This window comes from Sebastes fasciatus, chromosome 2 (assembly GCF_043250625.1).
Source record: "Sebastes fasciatus isolate fSebFas1 chromosome 2, fSebFas1.pri, whole genome shotgun sequence".
In the NCBI taxonomy this organism is placed as follows: domain Eukaryota; kingdom Metazoa; phylum Chordata; class Actinopteri; order Perciformes; family Sebastidae; genus Sebastes; species Sebastes fasciatus.
The window spans coordinates 5,280,552-5,304,588 of record NC_133796.1 but is presented as its reverse complement, the minus strand read 5'-3'; the positions used below and the strand labels follow the sequence as shown (position 1 = coordinate 5,304,588).

The window sequence follows — 24,037 nt, the reverse complement described above, 5'->3', positions numbered from 1 at the left end:
TTCCACCTCCACGCTTACCTCGCTCGCCTCTGTGACTTCACTTATTTCAGCCGGAGATGAATCATAAAACACAGCTTTCACCGGCGGTCCAAACTCTATTTTCTTCTCTTTCCGTATATCCCTTTTCTGCTACTTCCCAACTTTCTCCGTCCTTCTGTCTCCCAGTTTGCCTCTCTCTCTCCCCCTTTCTTGGCCCAACGTCCATGTGAATGGTGAACCCCGCCCTCTGTCATCACAGGGCCCATAAAATGCACGGCCAGCCGGCGGGTTGAGCGGCGTGGTGATAAACTCTTTGACAGAACATCTGTCCACGCTGACCATATGCCATACAGCCCAAACTCAACTTCTATTCTCGTATATTCAACGTTATAAACAAATCATGTTGACCCGGGCGTTGTGTTCTCACCCTCTCTCCGTACCCCTACTCACACACACACACACACACACACACACACACACACACACACACACACACACACACACACACACACACACAAACACCACTGTTTATTTCACTTGTCAATGCAAATGTCAGCTTATCTTGTTGGAATGAGCAACAGTCTGAGCAAAGGGGTCATGGCCGACACAAAACACACCGCAGGCGACAGAGGGTGTTCACACACACACACACACACACACACACCACTGATTTATGTGAATGTGGCCATAAAGAGATACAGCGTGGCGCTACGAAGGATTTCCCCCAGTGCTCGCCAACATTTCTGTGTGTGTGTGTTTCTGTGTGAGTGTTGCAGTGAGTCAGCGTGTGTGTGTGTTCTTTTCTCTAAATGAGAAGCAGCTCTGGAGAGCTCTCTGGCTCAGTGGGGTTGGCTGGGCCTGGAGGGTTCAACCACACACTGAAAGAAAATAACAATCACACTGCTATCCGACTCAAAGGCTTCATTCACTTGTCCCGTTCTAGTGTTCGGTGCTGTCAATCAGTGCTGTGTGAAACACTCTATTTCAACACGAGAAGCATGTGGCTTGGCGTGCACAAACCCTGCTGAAAACTCCTGCTGTAATTGCAACTCAGAATGGCAGTTACAGGGTAAACATTAGTTGTTGTTTTTTTTACGATTTTGAAATAGATTTCTTATGCCAGAATCAAAATATTTGCTTCATTTGAGTCCATGTGGAGGTAGAAGGAAGTTACCGCTTTTATTGTTGTAGTATGAGTAACGTAATGTCATATCCATTCTGTATCCAACGACCAAAACACAAAAAGAAAAAGTAGAAAACGACCTGCGTCCTCACATTTTAAATCCAGCGTGGTAAACAGTACACATCCAGTAAAGGATGGAAACACTTTGGGTTTCACACATTACCAGGAAAAGCAGAGCTAGACATCACGGCTAAAGCTGCATGCTAACTCTGTCTCTGTCTCTGTCTCTGTCTCTGACAGGAAACGTTATCGTATCGCGGTAATGTGCGGTCGAGCCGGCCGTCGCTCTCATCTCCGTGGTCAAATGGGCCGACGCTACAACTGTAGAGCACCCAGACACTGACATTTATGTTAAATGCATTGAAACGGCCCCGATGGAGCTGAACATGGATGGATAAAGAGAACGGAGCTGACGGGAGAGCTAGAGACGCACTTGGAGAAGTTAGGGGAAGTATACACATGCCTGACAATGACTGATATATTTGACTTCAGGACATCTCTGACTACATACATGCTGAAAATCAAATATTTTTAATGTATTATTTTAGCTATTTTCCAAATTAAAAGTTCCTAGAAGTGTATGATTCAACTTTAGTTGAAGTTAACAAAAATCAAAATACATATCGAATCAGGAGATAGGTGAATCGTCCCAGCCCTGGCACAAACCCTGCTGAAATTCCTGCTGTGATTGCAACTCTAAATGACAGTTACAAGGTAAACATGACTCTGCATCACAGCTCAGTTCATGCAGATGAAAGGTTTTTATCTGACAGCAGCTACACGTGTTCAGTGGGGAGCCTGTTTGAAACACAAATCAAGTCATTCCTCCTCCTCCTCCTCCCGTGTGACTGGGTGTGAAGGCTGTGGAGTTGCATCAGTGCAGATGATAGAAGGAGAAGGGAATGCATCTCTGTGTATGACCACGCAGCCTGCAGGTCTGAGGGAACAGTGGTGCTGAGAATAGGAGCAGCACTGATGTGCAGTACTGTGTGTACGGGGGTTTGGGGTTTTGGGGTTTGTGGTTCCACTCCCTGAGTTTTGAGCTAGGACTGAAATATCTCAACAACTATTGGATGGATTGCTGTGACATTTAGTTCAGACCTTCATGTTCCCCACAGGATGAATTGAAAGAATCCTGGAGACCCCTTGACTGGTCCTCTAGCGCCATCGTCAGCTCGTGGTTGATAACTGCACCACTCACTGTGGATTAGGGCTGCACGATTAAGGCCAAAATGATAATAACAATGATTTTGATTAATATTGAGATCCCGATTATTTATCACAATTATTCACTGCTATTAAGGACAAAATATTTGTATTGCACTTTCACATTTAAAAAAACAGAGCAATGTTTTCACTTCCACAATGTGCTTCATTCCCGCTAATGTACACATTTTTGCATCAAAATAAGACTTAAAATAAGATTCTTCTTCACCTGAATTCAGTGCATTTTTCATACAACAGAGAGCAGAAGGGCAAAAAGAGAAATATACTGTATACTCTTCTACTCTGGTCTGCAGCCCCAACACTTAGGAGTTTTTCACAGGCTGCTGCTGTAGGATGAGCGCAAGGCGGCATGACAGCTCCACAAAAGTGAAGCCAAAACATCTCTATCGCCCCCTTTGGTGGATTATCCTTTACATGATGGATCACAGAGTGCTTCCATAAAATGGATTACCTTGGAATGAGGATGTTAATAATTAACCGTTAACCGACATTAAGAATTGGGACCCGTTAATGCTATCGGTTAAACGGTTAAAAGAAATATTAAAAATTAATTAAAAAGCTGAGCAAAACTCAGAGGAGTGGCTCGTCACTTTAAGGAGAAAAGCTGTTCCACCTTAACAGTCCACCTTAAGAGAGTCTGAACCGGTGTTGAAAGATACAGGAAGTTAGCTCAGGTCTTGAGCAAGTCCCCACGCAGAGCGCCAGTCGTTGATGCCAATCTTCATAGTGGCCAAACGGTGGTACTACAACTTCCGTGTCCGTCACGTGATGCCATTGGGCCCAAAAATACTTTTTCCCCATAGACTTACATTGGGAAAGACACATCTGTAATTTTGAGGTGAATCAACTTCCCAGTATGAACACTTGAATAGTCCTTATTAAAATCATTAGGTCCTAAAAGTTATAAAATGCATTAATAGCCGAATCCAGAGTTAATTCCCTTCCTCTGTTCATGTGAATGAGACCCAGACCGAGGCTGGAGCGAGGGCTCGGAGGCGGAGTTAGCGAGCCGTGACGACAGCGTGACGGCTTTGACCCGTGACCGAGCCATGTGACCGAGTCATGTGACCGAGTGTGGCCACGTGACTCGGAAGTCGAGCCATTTTGGCTTCATGCGCCACTGAGCAAACAACTCCTCAGCTCAAGACCATGGATGTATAAAGAGAACTGGATGCAGCGTTGGAGGCGGGCTCCCGTTCATTCCTATGAGAGTTGCTCAGTGGTGCATGACAGTTGATGGAAAAGCGCCTAATTTGGATATCTTTCTTGTGACATTTCAAAAGTTTGCTATAAATTTGCTCAATTGAATGGAAACATGACCACAATTCCAACAGACTGTTGGCCTTTCAACAAAGGTCTAAGCTGTCACAGCTAAACGCTCTTTCCCACTGATTTTGGATCAGGATCAATTTAATGTCCTGGCTTAAGTTGAGGCTGTCAACAGTAACACGACGCACTGGAGAAATATTCATAGCATATGTGAGACGACCTACATCAAAGACGACTCATGAACCGTACTGGGTATACACATGAACGCATCCAGTTATCGGAAAGGCGTGGGTTTGAGACAAAACGACTGCAACAAGTGACTCACAAAGAGGACAATAAGTCCACATGTCAGATGAAAACATTCAGCCCTAAATCAATTCACAAACACAAAGATGACTCTGACATTTTCTGTGTCAAACCTTCACAAAGAGTAATACTGGACTGATCTTTTGAGAAACAGGACAAAGCCTCCAGAAGCCGCTCCGTTCCATTATATCAAAAAATGGCTGACAGTACAATTCTCCAGCTTTAATGCAAGTCTAATCATTTCAGCTTTGGCTCCAACTTCTACATCAAACCTCTTCCTCTTCCAAGACGGAGAAATCTTGAAACTGAGCCAGTGGGAGATTTCCAAACATCAAAGCGGAGCTGGAGGTTTCTTTTTCTTTTTTTTACCCCCCCGACTGAAATAACAAGAGTTTTTCACAGGAAGAAATCTATATATGTTGGGCTGTAAACAGTCTGCTATGAGACGCCTCATCAAGCAGAATCAGTCTTAATTACACTATCAAAGGAAAGGATCAGAGGTATTTCAGCTGTATCACCGTGATGGAATATAACATAACCCCCGACTCTACAGACAAACACCTGAAGAAATGTCCCCGTAGAGATCAGCTAACAATAATCCAGTCTCGCTTGGGGGTCGCCGACCTAAAGGGCACTAGCAAAACAGAGTAACCTGGGTTGACAGGAGCAGCAATATGTAAGGGACAATGTACAGCGAACTGGTCGTTGTTGTGAAATAAACCCCAACAAGGCGATGGATGTTCTTGCATCTTGTGAGGTGTTTGTTAACATTGTCAGAAATGGAGGAGGCCTTGGAAGTTCAGTTTTCGGTGCATAATAAGTTAATATATTGTAATTTTAGTCGTATACTGTTTTTCTTCGTAATTTTATAATAAGTCTGAGGAAAATGTTGATATTCCCAACAACCTCATCCTTTTCCTCTGTCATTATGCCTTTGCATTTCCTGTCTCATGTTACCCACTTTCTAGCTTGGTAAATCGTTAGCCTCTGTGGCTTCTAGACGCCGACAGTAACGGAAATATTGGCGTTGCTTAGCAGCGGTGTTCACACGACTTAACCATTTGAACGCCAAGCATATCGTGTACACGACTTCCCATGTTGTAAACACGAGTTTCATTTGATTTGCACCAATAGCAACGGTCTGCTATAAAAAAAATAACAGACCGTAGAACGCCGTGATTGACCAGCCAGAATTGTGTATTCAACAAACCGTGTAATAAAATGCAACGTCACCTGGCAATGCACCGTGTTGGCCAGTCAAAGTCATGCCCCACCACCAATCCTTGCTGTTTGTTTTAACAAAATGGTTATTTTTGTCAATCTGAATGCCAGCGTTTGGCCTGTGAATGAAAAATTTCCTTGTTTCCAGTTCACAACCTCTACTTCTTCTTCTTCTATGTTTACTGGCCATGCACGCCTATAGCGCCAACTTCTGACCAAGCTTCGCTGAGTTTATTTTTATGGCTCAAAACCAGTTGATGGAAATACCTGCGCCCAATTCCCATTTCTTCTTTTTGAGACATTTCAAAAGTTTGTTTAAAATTCGCTTGACAATTAAATGAAAACACGGCTAGTGCCATCACTAGAGCCATCACTAGTGCCATCACCAGAGCCATCACTAGTGCCATCACTAGAGCCATCACTAGTGCCATCACCAGAGCCATCACTAGTGCCATCACTAGAGCCATCACTAGTGCCATCACTAGAGCCATCACTAGTGCCATCACCAGAGCCATCACTAGTGCCATCACCAGAGCCATCACCAGAGCCATCACTAGTGCCATCACTAGAGCCATCACTAGTGCCATCACTAGTGCCATCACTAGAGCCATCACTAGTGCCATCACCAGAGCCATCACTAGTGCCATCACCAGAGCCATCACTAGTGCCATCACTAGAGCCATCACTAGTGCCATCACCAGAGCCATCACTAGTGCCATCACCAGAGCCATCACTAGTGCCATCACTAGAGCCATCACTAGTGCCATCACCAGAGCCATCACTAGTGCCATCACTAGAGCCATCACTAGTGCCATCACCAGAGCCATCACTAGTGCCATCACTAGAGCCATCACTAGTGCCATCACCAGAGCCATCACTAGTGCCATCACTAGAGCCATGCCGGTAGCTGACTAAGAATCATACCGAGCATTGGATGTCAGAGTTCAGTACACAGTACTACAGTTAAGTACTCAGTCACAATACTGTGTAGCTCTTGTATCAGGTTGATGAGACATTTGGTGCCTTCAAACGAAAATCATGAACTTGTGTTTACAACACAGGAAGTCGTGTACACGATATGCTTGGCATTCAAATGGTTAAGTCATGAGGAACACCGCTGCTAAGCAACGGCAATATTAACGTTACTGTCGGCGTCTAGAAGCCAGAGAGGCTAACAATTTAACGAGCCAGCAAGTGGGTAACATAATGCAGTAAATGCAAAGGACTGACATGGAAAAGATGAGGCTGTTGGGAATATCATTATTTTCCTAAGACATATAAAATTACCAAGAAAAACAATATATATTAACTTATTATGCATGAATGAACATGAGGGGGCGTTCATATGGGCTCAACTCGTAAACACGGTAAACCTCATTTGAAGGCACCAATTGGTTTCAATGTGTGATGGCCTCTCTCTCTCTCTCTCTTGATCAATAGCAACCCCGGCCTGTATGGTAACCAAGGGATGGTAACCATACCAAGCAACAACATAATGGAGAGTATGTGGAGTCACTAAGCTATCACTGCCAAGTATTATTACAGCAATCAGTCACGTGATCTGTTATTTACCCAACGCATACCTACCTACTACTGCAGCAAAGTCTGCTTGTTAGCAGGTAATTAAAGACTTTTGAAGGTTTCATACTTGAAGTTGCTCTTTAAAATCTTATTAACTGTGAGACTCAACGTGGTTAAACTCAAAGCTGGAATTTGGATGATTCACCGACCACAGACACTTTGGTACCTGGTGTCTGCATACTTTGCTGGATAAAATCGCTCTATCTAATAGCTCTATCTCACACACGTCTGTGCAAAAAAATATACAAAAAAAGAGAAATTCATCTCCCATGAGGCCCCAGGTGCAGCGAAAGGCTCCAACGTAGCACAAATTATACATTCCTGAAGCATGACACACACACACACACACACACACACACACACACACACACACACACACACACACACACACACACACACACACACACACACACACACACACACCATGTGGTTCCTCACAGCATACGCCCTTCATGCCAATAGAAACACACACAAACGCAAACATAAACTGCACTATGCTACATGATTTGATTTGATTTTATCATTATTGTGTCATGCATAAATAACATGGCCAGCCCATTACACTACACCATTGTTTAGAAAGTAAAGAAAAGACAAAGGCAGATACCAGAGTAGCAGTATAAATTACAAATAATACCAGACAAATAAACCATCCTGACGTTTTCTCCAAGCTTGAGGAACAAAACTTATAAGCATTAAAGGTCCCACATCGTGCTCATTTTCAGGTCCATACTTGTAATTTGTGTTTCTACCAGAACATGTTTACATGCTGTAATGTTAAAAAAAACTCCTTTGTTTTCCTCATACTGTCGGCCTGAATATACCTGTATTTACCCTCTGTTTTAAACGCTCAGTTTTAGCGCATTTCGATTCAACAGAATTGCGTTGCTAGGCAACAGCTTGGGTCCATGTGTACTTCCTGTCAGCTGATGACATTCACATACACTGCAACCAGGAAATAAACTGGGACACATTTAGAATGTTTACATTTAAAATTGTGTATAGGGTCTAAATATTGTATATTTATGACATCACAAATGGACAGAAATCCTGACAGCTTGTTTCAAATGCAGAGTTTCTGAATACGGGCTGTGTGTATTTCCCTGTGGATTGAGCGTTTCGATACTTTCACAGTATTTATATAGGACTTCAGCCTGCTTTATAATAAAAAAACAAACATGAAAATCTCACTTTTTTATAATATGGGACCTTTAAAATTAATTAGCCGTTCCATTTTGTCATCATCCGAGCACCAAAACATTTCTGGACTTTGAACAGACATTTAATTTATAACATGTATTATGAACAATACAAAAGAAAATGCGATTCATTTTCAACTTCTACTAACTCGCATTCTTCGCACAACCTGTTGTCCTCCTGGATGTTTTTAAATCTACTGACTTCTAGGGTCAGAGGAAGGATTCCTGTTCTTAACTGTGCAACTCAAGACCTTTGACTCCTTGATAAGTTTGCTAGAACATAAGATTCAGCACCATAATTGTGCTTAATTGAATATATGTTCGTAATTTTGGTTTTAACAATATATCTTTCTACTTCAAATCTAGCAAGTTCTTCTAATTGTGTTCATGCTGCATGATAAATTACTACTATACATATTTTGTAATTCAGCTTCCTCAAAAATAGCATGAAGTTCTGTAGCCCGTGGAGCATTATGTGATTTACTCCAAAGAAAAACCTTCTTATTGATCCTGTATTCTCACATATCAAATCCATCCCATATCACCCTGAACAGCCAAAGTAGGAGCAAACGTATGAACACCTAAAAACCAGCGTGCAGCTCTGTTCTGTATAGATTCTGCTATTCTACAGTCTTTGCTACAAATGGTACAAAGCTAATCTACTAACTCAAAGTGAGTTTGTGCTTCAAGGTCAGAGTCAAAACTGTGTGACTGCAACTTTTTTGTATTTATACATGAGAGGCAGAGAAAGCCTCAGAGAGTGAGTGTGTCAGAGTGTCCAGCTCAGCACAGGCTGCTGGTGCAGTATCACATTGCCATCATTTATTCAACAGGACCAGAAAGACAAGAGAGGAGAGGATGAATGGAGGTGATATCATGTCAGGTGATGGAGGAAGAGGAGGAGGAGGAGGATAGATGAGAGCCTAAAGACAGGGAGACACTTTCCACTACACTTTCTTCACAGTTTGGTATGTGAGCCTCCTGGATTGGATGCTCTCAACAGACATATTTACAACATAAATCCCCACAACATTTGACGTGAAGTGTCCCAAACAAGAGAGGATGAAGAGGAGAAACACTCTTAATGAATATGGGAGTCACGGTACCAGAAATTTAGTAGTCGATGCCAATACCAGTGATATTCCACGATTCACTTACTACCTTTTCAAGTGCATCTCATGGGCTGTATCTGAAACCTCATACTGTACTAGTAGTACGTACTGATTTGGCCAAAATGTAGCATGTAGTATGCGAACAAAAGCAAAACTCTACAGTATGCCAATAATATCCAAATGTCGTTCTGATTTGGAAAACATCTCCAGTATGCATCGGACCTGTCTGCCTCGCCTACTGTATCCCATAATGCAGAGCGCTGGAACGGTACAGGCTGCGGTTACAACAACAACAGCAGCCAAAAACAGCTTGTTTTTTACATTTTTCGTAGCTATTTCATCACTAAACTCACTTCTGAAAACGATTTGAGGTGAGAAATCATCTGTGTAGATTTTGAATGTTTACAGTTTTACGATATTAGATGGCGAATCGAACATTTGCTCCAACGTTTTCCTAGTTAAGAAGCTCCACAAACTGCTGTGACCCCTGCCGGGGTCGCTACCTCGCCAGCCGGGCTGTCACGCTCACAGACCGCTATGAGCTGACTGGAGCTTTATTTCCTTGTTGATAGTTTGTTTAAATATCACAACACAAATGTCCATTATGAATAAACGGGAACCTCTGTTTATCTGTCTTTTTGGAGTTGAAAAGATCCACAATCACCCGCTGGCGACGTGACGCTCACAGACCGGCTACAGAGCAGCAGAGTGGCGAGGGAAGAGGCGAGGGAAAGATCCGCCTCTGACGGGGCAGAGAGATACCTGCTGAGACAACATGACCCTTTTTAACATGACTCTAATATCTGGAGGGAGATCAGTCCACTGTTCTGTGTTTATATATATTAAATAAATATATTTTAGTTTTATATTTCCCGTCTCTCCTCGTTGATGATCCTGTTCGTCTCACTTCACTATGAGCTGTTAGAATAAATAGTTTAAACCTGCAGGATCTTATAAAGTCAACAAACATAACATAAACAACTAAATCAAAGTTGTATTTTTCGATAATATTGCACTAGTGGTACGAGTTAGTTTTTGTCCGGTGCTTTAAGAGCTGGTCTAAAGGCTAAATCCTGGTCTAGTATACTGCAAAATACATCACTTTAACTGTTTCATACTGCATACTACTCAGGAACGCAGTATGTAGTCGGTGGTTTTGAATACAGCCTTGCTCTACACCAGAGAACAGAGTTTGCTGAGTGTTGCTGATGGTATAGGAACAGCTCAAATTAGCACCTCAATCAAACCCTTTGTACAACAGCATATACTGCATTATAATGACCACACTTTAACTATGTTTTTAAGTCATACACAATCGTTTATCTGTAGTCACTATGACCTTCATCGTCATCATTATTATGTGAGCTTATTGAAGCATTTTCAACTCGCCTCAGACGTTGAGAACGCAGAGCTAAAAAAAGGTGCATTTCTGCAGGCTACAGCAGCTTCAAAGCTCAGAGAGGTTTGCATAATGTGTACAATTAGGTAAATAGACGGAGGACGCAGCTCTTCTTCTTCTTCTGCACTACAGAAGCTGCTGAGGTGGGGATGATGAAATTCCAGGACAGAGATAGAAATAGATATTAAGGCAAGAAAAAGAGATGATTACACTTTCACAATAAAACTTCATATCGCCCACATTCACTGCCAGAATGGCAAAGGTATACTACTAGCGAGTCTGTGGCTGTATTCGATAGCTCATGGCAGTTTGCGGAGCTTCTAAACTCAGAAAACGGTGGAGCAAATGTTTGATTCACGATCTAATATCGTTAAACTGCCAATATTCAAAATCTACACAGTTGATTTCTCACCTCAAACATTTTCAGAAGTGAATTTAGTGATGAAATAGCTACGAAAAATGTTCAAAAACAAGCTGCTGTTGTTGTTGTAACCGTAGCCTGTACCGTTCCAGCGCTTTGCATTGTGGGATACAGTAGGCGAGGTAGACCGGTTCGATGCATACTGGAGATTTTTTTCCGTTTGCTTTAAAAACAGCACCAAAAGTGGAAGATAGTCTTGCAGATAAAACACTATGAGCATGTGACTGTAGCGTAGTGTCAGTGTCTGTGGATGAGACTAACAGCTGTCTTTGGATATGTAACTGTAAGGCCTCTGGTCTAATACCGTCTGAAATGACCAGGAATCTGTCTGGCTCTAATCTTTTCCCACAAGGAAGCAGAGTTCACAGCCTGTGTGACACAAAGCTCAGTGTGGGCCCCCAAGGCACAGAGGGATAGAAGGGGTTAACGGGCCCTAATGGGGATCAGACCACTTTTTAAATGCAAGCAAATCAGCCAAACAAGCTTACAGCGCAACACACAGACACAAGGGAGCTTATCCAGCGACTTAAAGAACTTCAAAAAGGGGGAATATGGGTGTGTAAAGCACTAATGACTAATCCCTACACACACACACACACACACACACACTCACTTACTGCACACTGCTGTGACCTTCTACTCCTACAACCAAGAAATAATGGACAGTATAGACAAAATGAATATCATTATTGTCTCGACAACATCAACTGAAGCAATCAATCACTGCTCTGGTATTTTGAGGGAAAGATTTTCCCTCAAAAGGCTAAATAACGCTCCAAAGTTAGGATAAATTTTGGTGAGGAAAAACTGTCATGGCCATTTTCAAAAGGGGTCCCTTGACCTCTGACCTCCAGATATGTGAATGTAAATGGGTTCTATGGGTACCCACGAGTCTCCCCTTTACAGACATGACCACTTTATGATAATCACATACAGTTTTGGGGCAAGTCATAGTCAAGTCAGCACACTGACACACTGACAGCTGTTGTTGCCTGTTGGGCTGCAGTTTGCCATGTTATGATGTGAGCATATTGTTTTATGCTAAATGCAGTACCTGTGAGGGTTTCTGGACAATATCTGTCATTGTTTTGTGTTGTTAATTGATTTCCATTAATAGATATATACATATATTTGCATAAAGCAGCATATTTATTCCACTCCCATGTTGATAAGAGTATTAAAAACTTGACAAATCTCCCTTTAAAGTACATTTTGAACAGATAAAAAACGTATGATTAATTTGAATAACTATGGACAATCATGCGATTCATCGAAATTAAATGTTTGATTGACAGCCCAAATTTTTACAAACAATATGTGTCTCACCTGTTTTAACATCATTTGTGGTTATGTCACACTGAAAGCTGCAAACAGAGGAATTTACAGTGAGTTGAGAGTGATATAAATTTATGTTAGGGGGTGTAAACACATAAAGCCTGCTGTCATGCTGAGTGTGCAGATGAGTTTGTAAGGGCCCTCTAAAGAGCCGTTAATTACACTCTGCTTTAAGGTTAATTAAGCGTTGAGGCAGGTGAGGCAGAGAGGTCAGGCCTGGAGTCGTACATCACAGGAAACACTGTTAACATTCACATCACATTCACGCTGTCACACACAGTCATGATGATTCAAGCTGGATTCTAATCACGCCTCCACTCTCAGTCCTGTGTTTTACAGTTTACAGTCACACTTTACGGTTGAAGCCGCTGTACAGACGCAGACGGGGTGAAAACTCGTGGTGCATTGGTTAAAGCCAGAGAGACTGAGATAAGAATACACTTTAAAGACACGTTATGGGAGCAGAAATGGATTAGAGATCCTGATGTGACCGAGAGGCAGATCTCCATGGTGTTGTCTGAGTAACAGCAGAAGCAATTGAGCATTAAAGCTGAGTAAATCTGTCTGTGACCCCGGGTGGGGGGCAGAAGGCGGGCCCACTCACACACACCACTGTGTGTATCGCTACAGAAGGCCACGGGCATGGGTACAGATATAAACTATTCATTGCTGGTGGAGAAGGAGCGACAACGAGAGGCTCCGACTAAGATGCTATGGATGATGAAAGTGCAGGCAGGGAGAGAAGGTGAAGAAGAAAAATATACTACTTTCAACCACAGTGGCTAACGCAGTACCCATGGTTGCAGTACGAGGGGAAAGCTATGCTGCGTGTGTATTGTAGGCAATACGGACTGGATGCAACGTCACTGATTAGCTAATACCATGCTGTACCAAAAAAAAGGTGTGACCAAATCATGTGCTGTTGCGACCAACTGAGAAAGTTAGCCTGGAGTCCTGCAAGAAAATATAAGCAGAAAATAACCGTTAAGGTACGTGTCCACAGGCTCCGTCCTTTCCACGCTTCCCATTCATTGTCTATGTAAGCAAGCAGTGCAATGCATTCTGGTAGCGTGGCGGCGCGATACAAGAGATGGACCGTCACGTTGGCCGCTCCTCATTAGCATAAAGTTGAGGTCTAGGCTACTTTATGCAAATCATTGGCGTCCGACGCGACTCGAAACTTTTAAACTAAACGTTGTCGATCAGCAGCGATTCAGCAGCTGCACGGCTTATTTCTTGCATAAAATGTTTCCAGAAACAAGTTTCCAAACGAGCCGCCATGTTGGTTCCGGTTCGAAAGCTGGGAGCAGCAGCTTGAAGGAAAGCATTCGTCCAATCAGGTGCCGAGTGTCTAGTGGCAGCTCATCAAGCGTTTAAAGTTGAAGTAGGCGAGATTGGAGCAAACATGATTAAAAAAAGTTATTTTTATAAAACGGTTGCTATATCCTGACAGTAGTTCATGAAACAGGTAACCTGAAAAAAATCATGTTCCTCTATGTCCTCCGGTGCTCCTAACGGCATCTGCAAGATTTCACAGACCGGAGGAAAACAAGCAGTAAGAGCTGATCTGAGGTCTGCTGTCCAGCTGCTGTCTATGAGAGCCGGCTGTCAATCACTCGCGAACTCCGACCAAACGGTCAAACTAGGCAGTGCTGATCAAATATGAATCAATATTATGCTACGTTAATGCCTATTTCTCTCCTCAAATGTTGTCAGAATCATCTTGTAGTGCACGGTTTAGCTGTAAAATGAGAAAGTTTGAGACGCCGCCACCATTGTGAAATCTGGTGAAGGAACGCCAAGTTCTGGTCACATGACCGGAGCACAGCCAATAGGAACGCTCTCTCAATGAAATGACCTGTGATTGGTCAAAGTCTCCCATCACGGGCTAGATGTTCTAAAGCCTGAAAACAGAGCCATGAGGAGGAGCAGAAGTCTCGTTATCTCTCAGAACACTTGAATTACAATATGCTGAAAGGTTATTATGGAATTTTTGTCCAATGATGTCAAAAATATACTACACCCACTTTAATGCTGGGAATCCGGTTGTGATCCCTCGCGATAAAAACACCCCTGTGGACCCGTTCCATCAGTTGCAACCTCACCCACAAAATGTTGATGCATTAAATTCTTGTAATATTTTGCAATATTTTTGGCACAACATTGAATATCAGCTTCAAACATCAGTAACTAAAACATAGTTAGGGTATAAACCAGAACTAGGCCTAAATAACAGGAGGGTGGTGGTTAACCCCCAACTGTCAGTGACTCCACCCAGCACGGCCATCTGCTGCTCCTATTCTCTACATCTGGAAGACAGATCACCTAGAGGCCACCAGAAGCAGCCGATGATGTCATCCGGTGGTTCCACTCAAACAGGAAGGCTGTGTGTGTGTGTGTGTGTGTGTGTGTACGTGTATGTGTGTTCATATGCATGTGTGTTTATTACGAGTGTGTTACAGGATAAGTTATGACTTCTTCCTAGTTAAGGAGCCTGGAAAGAGAATGTGTGTGTGTGTGTGTGTGTGCGTACGTGTGTGTTCAAGAATTCAGAGGTCAATGCTCAAAGCACCACCAAAGTTACACACACACACACACACACACACACACACACACACACACACACACACACACACACACACACACACACACACACATGCACACACATGCAGTCAATCAAAAATGCATACTCCTACCAAAAGAATGCACACACACACACACACACACACACACAGAGAGAGAGAGAGAGGTTAAAGCATTTGAACGGTTTCAGTGACAGGAGCAGACCAAAGGCATTCCTCTGCTTGCTCTAACTCAACTCTGCTGCCAGCCATAATTACCAAGTCCTAAACAAACAGCTAAACATAGACACACACACACACACACACACACTGTTCCACTGAAATGGACACACACTCCCTCCAAGAATAAAACACACTGCAGCTCTCATCACTGCTTCTGTTGGAGTTTGATAACATTTTATGCAACTGTGTATTAACAGTTCTGAGTGTGACCTACGGTGAATCAACAGTTAGCGTATCACCTCACAACTGACAGTCAGAGAGAGACAGAGAGACATTTATAGAGCTGTACCAAATGTCTTCTTTTTTTACATTCAAAGCTTTGAATGTCTGTCCTCCTATTTTAGGACGACCTCACCCTAACCCTGTTCATACACTGGATGATTTTTAGCCCGTTTCTGGCCTGAATTCTGAGCCGCATGACTCATTTAGAGTCGGACTGAATTTCAGCTTCGTCGGGTGTTGTTTGCCAGCATCAGTGTCTTTCTGCTCCTCTTTTTACAGTAATCAGAGCATAGATATCAAGATAACAATGTAGGCTTTAATAGATATAGCTAGTAAAATGTAGCTAGCTTACCTCCAATTTTCTCTGCAATGGACAAGCCATACTGTCCACGTCTTCCTTGAACTTTTTTTCTGCCTTTCTTTCTTTCTTTTGGACAATTTTCGGACGTTTTCAGAATTTTTTGGGACATTTTTGGGATATTTTTTGGACTTTTTTTCCAGAAATTTTTCAGACTTTACAGACATGACATCAGTATCTTCCCTCAGCTTTAAAACTGAACCTACTAGAGCCTCTGAGAGACGGTGAAGTCTCAGAGGGAACCGATGACATGAGAAAATGAAAAATACAACCATCTATAAACATGTGACCTGAGCATCTTCATCAGTCTGACAGACCCTCCTCCTCCTCCTCCGTGTTTTTTTTAATCTATTTTACACGTACGATCGGGCCGTACAGTGTGAGCACATAAATCGTTGCTTTGTCTTTTCATCGCAAACGATCTACTCGTTCAGTAGGAGTAGGAAGTACACAACAACATTTCTAAAATCGTACAGTGTACGCCCGGCTTAAAAAAAACTAAAAGGAAAAAAAAACTAAATTTAAATAAAGTGATTCATCGGATTAAAAGAGTCTTTTTTATTAAATCAACTTTCCTTAATAATGAATATAACTCATCAGTGTGTCCTCCCTTTGCGAGCAGCAAGCTGGAGAGATAACAGTGTTTGACCGCAGTGAAAATACAAAGCCCAACTTTGGCCGCTGCACGCTGTGTCGCGAGCATAGACTGCTCTCATCCGCCGGGAAACTACATTTGGTGTAGCTCTATCGTTGTCCGGGTGGAAAGCAGTTGAGCTTATAGACGCTCCACAGCGCCAGAAACAGGCTGAGATAATGAAAAGGGGAAAAAAATGCCATAGATTGGGAGAAAAATGGGAGAATTGTGACCCCGGGAGGAAACCAGGAGAGGGCGATGAAAAACGGGAGTCTCCCGGGGAAAATGGGTTGCATTGGCGAGTATGCTTCTACAGTCCCTATGCTGACAACAGCTTGACTTCCAAGACCTTGGAGAGGCCTGACTGACTGTCACTGAGATGGAGAGAAAAACACAGAGGGAGGAGAAAAAGATTGAGAAGTTAAGAGACAGAAAGGGCAGAGCGTGTGAACGGAGAGAGTTTAGAGAGAAACAAAGAGAAAGAGAGAGAGAGAGTTTAGGTAGAAGAGAGATGCTGAGAGGAAAGTAAACAGTGTGAGGGGGATTGGAATGTGTTTAAGCAGCCGGGGTGACTGAAGGTACACTGTCGGCCTGGCACACACAGGCTGTCAGATACATACCAACTGCTTCCAACTGCACGAGAACAAATATGACAGCATTCTTCTTACCACAGAAGTCAGCTTTGTTCTTACAGTAAGGGAAATACAGTTCCAGAAAGAAGCAGTTTGAGCAGATAAGTGATGGGACAGAGAGACGTGTACGGAGACAGAGGCAGTAGAAAGACTTGGCTCGTCTGGTTTGGGTTTGAGTTTCAGAGGGTGGAGCGACAAATGAGAGGATGTTGATATCCCACACAGGAAGACAGACAAACAAAAGGTCTGCTGGACGGACCCAGGACACACACTGGAACGAACGGACCAAACCATCAAATCTGAATACGCATAAGAACTAAGCATTTGGTGCCAGCTTTACAGTTTTCCTGGTCAGTATTCACTCAGCCCTGCCGTGCCAGAGCAACTCTACTATACAGGTCATTCCTATAGAAGTATATCATTGAAATGAGCAGTTGATAGAATATAAATATATAATTCAACAACTATTTTGATTATCAATTGCTTTTGTCATTTATTGATAAAAAAAATGCCAAAGATAATAATAACTAATGTGAGGAATTTGACGCTTTGCTTTGTTTGATATCCACCATGAATTGAAGGTCTTTGATTTTACAGTTGGAACAAGCAACTGGAAGGCATCGCCACGGGTGTTTCTGACTAGTTTTTAGTCTCAACCAGGGTTGAACCAGGGTCGATTGTGTGTATGAAAGGGTTAACCCGCGTTGACTAACTCGGCTTCGTGACCCAGGTCGAGAGGCGGGTCGGACCAGGGTCGATTTCGATGTGAATGGCACGCCCCAGGGTCGCTAACAAACATATTCGCTTGCAAATGAAGGCGCACAGTCCGTGACGTAACGGTCACAGGTCGCCGTAGCTCATAAACAAACTGTGGGGCGGCAGCAGGAATGATTTCAGACACACCGGAGGTGAACGACGGACGAGGAACAACACGGATGTGTGGCGAGACGTCGAGGTGCGGGAGCTGCTGGCCGTCCGCGGTGAGGAAGAAAAAAGCGGTAGATGACAGGACGGCGAGGGACAACGTAGTGTAACGAACACAACAAGGCTGCTGAATGAGAGAGGCATCCGTCGTAACGCGACACAGAAACACACCGTGTTCATAATAAGCCGACCACCTCACGGTACGGCACGTTTGCACATGTTTCTATTTGTAAAGTTACCTTTTTAACTTTTTATCTTTCCAAATAAACCTGCAAAAAGATCCCCATGTCACCTGTTCCATCCGTCATAAAAAATGAAAACACGGACAACTCCCGGACCGGACAACGTCGTGGTAACGACCTGTCAATCACAAGGTAGCCCCGCCCTAAAGCATCCCCTGCTTTATGGTCTATTTGACTCTAAATGGGACCATCATTTACTAAATGAACATCATGCTGTATTGAAGAAGACTTAAAACTAGTGACTGAGACCATAAACTCATGTTTACAATGTTTACTGAGGTAATAAATCAAGTGAGGAGTAGACTCATTTTCTCTCAGAACCAGAGGTTGCCTGCCTGGTACAGACGGACAGACTGACAACGCGAAAGCATAATTAAATCCTTGAAAAGGCATCACAGTAACCAATCCTTTCCCACAGTTCTTCTTCAATGTTTTGGCTCATTAGCTCTCAACAATATCAATTAGTGGAGCCTTATTTACATACAAACAGTCTATCCTGAAGAAGAAGACCTCGTTCTATGATACTGTACAGGTCAGACACGGTGTCTGAACCAGGAGCACATGGCTCTATTGGTCGGTCTTTTGCTTTCAGAAACACGTTGTTTCCATGACAACCACACACAGAACAGAAGTCACCCTTTGCAGCGTGTGCAGGTGTGTGTGTGTGTGTGTGTGTGTGTGTGTGTGTGTGTGCCGTCCACATGTCAGTGTATGTGTGTGTATGTTTACGAGAGAGACGGATAGCTACGGTTTACAGCGTTCAGAGCCAATAAGGCCGACTGAAGGGAGTTAAATGGAGGACAGGCGTGTGAGAGAGCAGAGAGCAGGCCGGTGGTGGCGTCTCACCAACAGATCAGAGCAGCTACAGGCAGCAGAACAGATGGTGCTGACTGCTGCTGTGTGAAACCAGAAAGGGACACCCCTCACATCCAACATGATCCTCAACACCTTCCCATCAAATATTCTGATTTCAACCACCTTATATTTCATTCCACCTGCCTCCAGTTTAGGGCTGTTGATAATGAACCGTTAACCGACATTAAGAATTTTAACCGATTAACGATAGCGGTTAAAAGAAATATTACAGATTAATTAAAAAGCTGAGCAAAACTCCGAGGAGCGGCTCGTCACTTAAAGGAGAAAAGCTGGTCCACCTTAAGTGAGTCTGAGCGCTGTTGCAAGATACAGGAAGTTGGCTCTTGACAAGCCCTCAGGAATAGCGCGGGCTTTGATCCCGACTTTCATAGTGGCCAAACGGCGGTACTAAAACTTCCGTGTCCGTCACGTGATGCCATTGGGCCCAAAAATACTTTTTCCCATAGACTTACATTGGGAAAGAGACATCTGTAACTAAAAATGTTTTTAGGTGAATCAACTTCCCAGTATGAACTCTTGAATAGTCCTTATTTAAATCATTAAGTACTAAAAGTTGTAAAATGCACTAATAGACAAATCCAGAGTTATTTCCCTTCATGTGAATGAGATCCAGACCGAGGCTGGAAGCGGAGTTAGACCCATGTGACCGAGCGGAGGCTACCGTGCCTGCTCCATGGGCCAAATGGATGCGAAAGATCGCCGGAAGACCCGGGTACTGTACCACTTAGAAGTCGAGCCATTTTGGCTTCATGCACCACTGAGCAACTTTCATAAGAATGAACGAGGCCCCGCCTCCAACGCTGTATCCAGTTCATCCATGATCTGTACGGGTCACAATGCTAACGAGGCAGAAACGTGCTGCCTCGATCATCTGTGCCATCCTGTCTGCTGAAACGTCTAAAAAAAGAGGCAGCGGTGTAACTTTATATGGACTCTCAGGTGGTGAGGAAGACGTGGACAGTATGGCTTGTCCATTTTGCAGAGAGAATTGGAGGTAAGCTAGCTACGTTTTAGTAGCTATATCTATTGTAGCTTACATTGTTATCTTGATAGATACGCTCTGATTACTGTAAAAAGAGGAGAAAAAAGGCGCTGACGTTGGGGAATTGGCTCGTGGAGAGTTTGTAGTCGGCCGACCGAAAATTTCTGATATGTAAGAAATTCATCCGACTATCAGACGGCCGGTCGGGAGGAGTTAATCGGTCCACGTTCCCCCCTGTGCACTACACAGCAAACGACACCCGACGAAGCTGAAATTCAGTCCGACTCCAGAATGAGTCGTGTGGCTCAAAAATCGGGTCAGAAACGGGCTAAAATCGTAGAGTGTATGCGCAACTTTGAATTTCATTCCACCTGCCTGCAGTTATATTTCTGTTTGTTCCGTTCTCCTGGATGCTGAGCTGATTTTCCATTTCTTCATGTGGTGGTTTGGAGATGATTCATTGACTCTCTAAAAGCGGTCAGAGATTTAACCACTTCTAACACAGAGGGGATTTGGATGGTCAAATCTCCAGCGGCTGCACAGGCTCCGTCTACAAACATTCAGATCACCCAGGAAGCAGGTTACCTCTTTCTCTCGGTCACGACAAATACTGAATGTCCATGAGCTCTACAGCAGAGATTGTGAGTCTGCTGGGACCGAGGAGACCGGCATTTAAATTGAAACTATAGCAGCACTTCAGTTGACAACAACAAAAGCACAACAATAATAATCCATGCTAACTCACCAGGCTGGAGACCACCCAGGATATTTCACCATATGAATCAAAAACAAATGCTGTTCTCCCGCTGCTGGAACGCAGAATACAAACATCAAATCTGTTCAGATGGGAGCTATTGGGATGAAATGTTGTGAAGGTGGGGCTTCCTGTAGTTGTTTCTATTGTTTTTAGACAAGTCAGCCCAAACGTTACAAAGCCTGAGGATTTTCTGTGGGATGTATTCTTCAAGCTAGGGTTGGTAAGCTTTTTCAAAAACATTTTTTTGTTATATTTGTTGACAGAGTGCTGCAGGGCTGACATATTTTTGGAGGCCAACCAGGAAGTTAGCATCGCCCTGGTTCCCTCAACAAAAAGCCAATTGGATTTTCCATTGGGTTTTGGATTATTGCAGAAAATAAGCTCTGTGGCAAACAAACTTTTATGATACTTACACGTTTTGTTCAGCAAGATAATCTCCACAAATGAAAACCACTTTTATGTTTTTTGAAGCTTGTGAATGCAATCACCAGAAGTAAAACGCTAACGTTAGGCTATAAACGAACTACACCACGGTTGCATGAGCGCGAGTATACACAACGAGGCTGTAACGTCGTAGCAACTGGCTTTTTTAAGACACGTAAAGGCTTCAAAATTTGCGAGTGGGGTATTTACCGACGTATTTTATATCGTAGAACAAAACGTTAAAGACCTTATTTCAGGCTTATTACTAAAACGCCAATAAAAAAACCATTGACTTCCAGACAAGGGAACTGAAAGTGCTTTAATTTTGTGCAACCCAAGAAAAACATAAATAATTTTTTGTGTATTAAAGTAAATAGTATATGTAACATTAATATGGACCAATATAACTGATAATAAAACATTTGTACACGTCCAACAAAGCAGCCAAGAAGATATTGCAACCATCTTTGTTTGGAAAATAGAGTCACAGCTTTGGACACTGGTTAAAAAAACCTTTCAAATATGCAGACAGAGTCAGGAATAGTGACTAACCCCATGGCTAGACACTTTAGTGAGTATCACGGTGCTAATGATTCTTTGTTGTGCATAGAGGGCATCGTACATATTAAACCACTGATCAGGGGGGACACAAAACTTTACCAGAGGGAGACTTTTTGGATCCATCGACTGGATGCCTTAAAGTATCCTGGTCTTAATGAGGATATAGACTTTACATGTGAATTAGATATATTCATATACTGTATATATTTCTTCTCCCTGAATAGGCTCCAATGTTTGTTCTGCAGCCTCCATTGAAAAGTAGGAGTGGTTTCATTGATGATGGACATAAATGACTTGTTTCTGTGTTATTTCTTTGTGATATTTTGTAATATTTTGTAATACTATGGTGATCATGTGACTGCCTCCCATTGGTTGTTGATACCATATAGGTGAGGACACATCCGCTCTGTTTGTTTTAAGCCCTGACAAAGACCTACACTGGTCGAAACATCTTGACTTTTTAATGATTTAGCCACTACAATAAAGGCTTTTTAATATATCTCCTTCCTAATTGTTTTAGTATTCTGGAGTGCCTGGATTGCCTTCCTGTCTATACAGACGGGACATTTTGGAAGATTTGGCAAACCAGCAGTGAGTGTTGTTACATGACCGTCTCTATCGGTCCCTGCAGATCTTACAGGATGCTTCACTCTGTGACTTGAATGTACGCGAGAGCAGGGCTGCACAATTAATCAAATATTAATCGTGATCACCATTTTGGCTTCCTGCAATTAAATGAATATGATCGACTACGATATCGACGTTTAAAATGTGTGCTCCGCTTGTAGAAAACGCAAAATGAAAAGGCACTGAATTCAGCAGAAGAAGAAGAACCTTAGTTTAAGTCTTATTTTGATGCAAAACAAATTATAATTAGCAGGAATTTAGCACAACATGGAAGTGAAAGCAGTGCTGCTTATTTAAATGTGAAAGTGCAATAAAAATCTTTTGTCCCTAAAATAAAAGGAATAATCGTGATAAATCATTGTGAATATCATTTTGGCCATGCATCGTGCACCCCTGTAGGAGAGGCACAAACTGGGACAAACCCAGCCCTAAACCTCCATGACACAGTTCCCATGAAGCTGATCCCAGACCACCACAGTCAGGAAGACCACATCTCAGTGTGTTCAGTACAGATAGTTTACTCCAGTGAGCTGGATCCTCAGGTCAAATCTCAAATACCAGAGACCCATTTTACTGCAGCTAGGAGTGAATGCATCCTTCATGATGGTGTCATGGTGGTTACAGTTATTTAGGTTTATGCAGAATTAGGTTACTGAACTTCTTCTTCTGGAGGAGCCAGTCTGCCCTTTCCTGCAGCCCTGCTACAGGCTATACTCTCTGGGAACTGAAGTCATGTTCCTTACATTGCAGGTAGTTACACATCTACAAACACATGTTAAACATTTCAAAAAGTCAATATGCAAAAGGAGGAGAAACAGTGTGAACTTCACAGTGGCTCCAACGGTGAAAAGAGCCTTTTACTTACTAGCAACAATGAATCTGACAAACCAGGAGACATTATGGATAAAACAACAAAGTAGCTGAACTCTCCCTTCACAGCAGACTATGTGTCTATTCTCTGGTGATTTATACCCCAAAAAGAGAGAAGAAGGAGGAGATGGTTTACTCCAGTGAGCTGGAACCTCAATCCTCAGGTCACATCTCAAATACCAGAGACCCATTTACTGCAGCTAGGAGTGAATGCATCCTTCATGTGTGCCATGGTGGTTACAGTTGTTTAGGTTTATGCAGAATTAGGTTACTGAACTTCTTCTGGAGGAGCCAGTCTGCACTTTCCTGCAGCCCTGCTACAGGCTATACTCTCTGCAACTGAAGTCATTTTCCTTACATTGCATACGAGTTAAACATTTCAAAAAGTCAAAATGCAAAAGGGTGAAAACCACAGTGTGAACTTCACAGTGGCTCCAACAGTGAAAAGAGCCTTTTTCCTTTCTTGCAGAACAATGCATCTGACATACCAGGAGACATTATGCATAAAACAAACAAAGTAGCTTTACAGCAGACAATGTTTCTATTCTTTGGTATTTTTTGTAATTAATAACCCATAAAGAGGATGCACATGGTGAGAAAGAGAGGAGAAGGAGATGGTTTTTGGAGTCATTTGACACCAGTGTGTCTCTAACTCTCTCAGCCACTATGACAACAGAAGCAGAGGAACATACCGTGAAAGAAAGGTGATAGCTGCTGTTATCTCCTCCTGGAAGGTGTGTTTATATCCTGGTATAGTAGCAGAGGGTTCCCTTTTTATTAAAGCAAAACCTCGGTGTGCTGGTTCTTCTCTTTCTGCTCTTTTCTTCCTCCTCTCTCTCTCTGCTCTCTGGATGGAAAACGTCGTCCTCGCTGAGGAGGGAAAAGAGGCGGGT

At 42.9% G+C, this 24,037-nt stretch overlaps 1 protein-coding gene across 3 annotated transcripts in view; it reads right to left on the bottom strand.

The window, feature by feature from the left end:
• Window positions 1–24,014, bottom strand: part of ccdc102a (coiled-coil domain containing 102A) — a 70,514-nt gene extending 46,500 nt beyond the window's left edge. Inside the window, exon 1 of one of the 3 annotated variants that reach the window (XM_074659543.1) lies at window positions 23,837–24,014. The gene's annotated coding sequence lies outside the window, so the exon portion shown is untranslated. Of the gene's footprint in view, window positions 1–18; window positions 336–20,651; window positions 20,744–23,836 lie in introns of those variants that run through there. The other 2 variants (XM_074659563.1, XM_074659553.1) reach the window with 2 other exon arrangements.
• Between the last annotated feature and the right edge of the window lie 23 nt (window positions 24,015–24,037).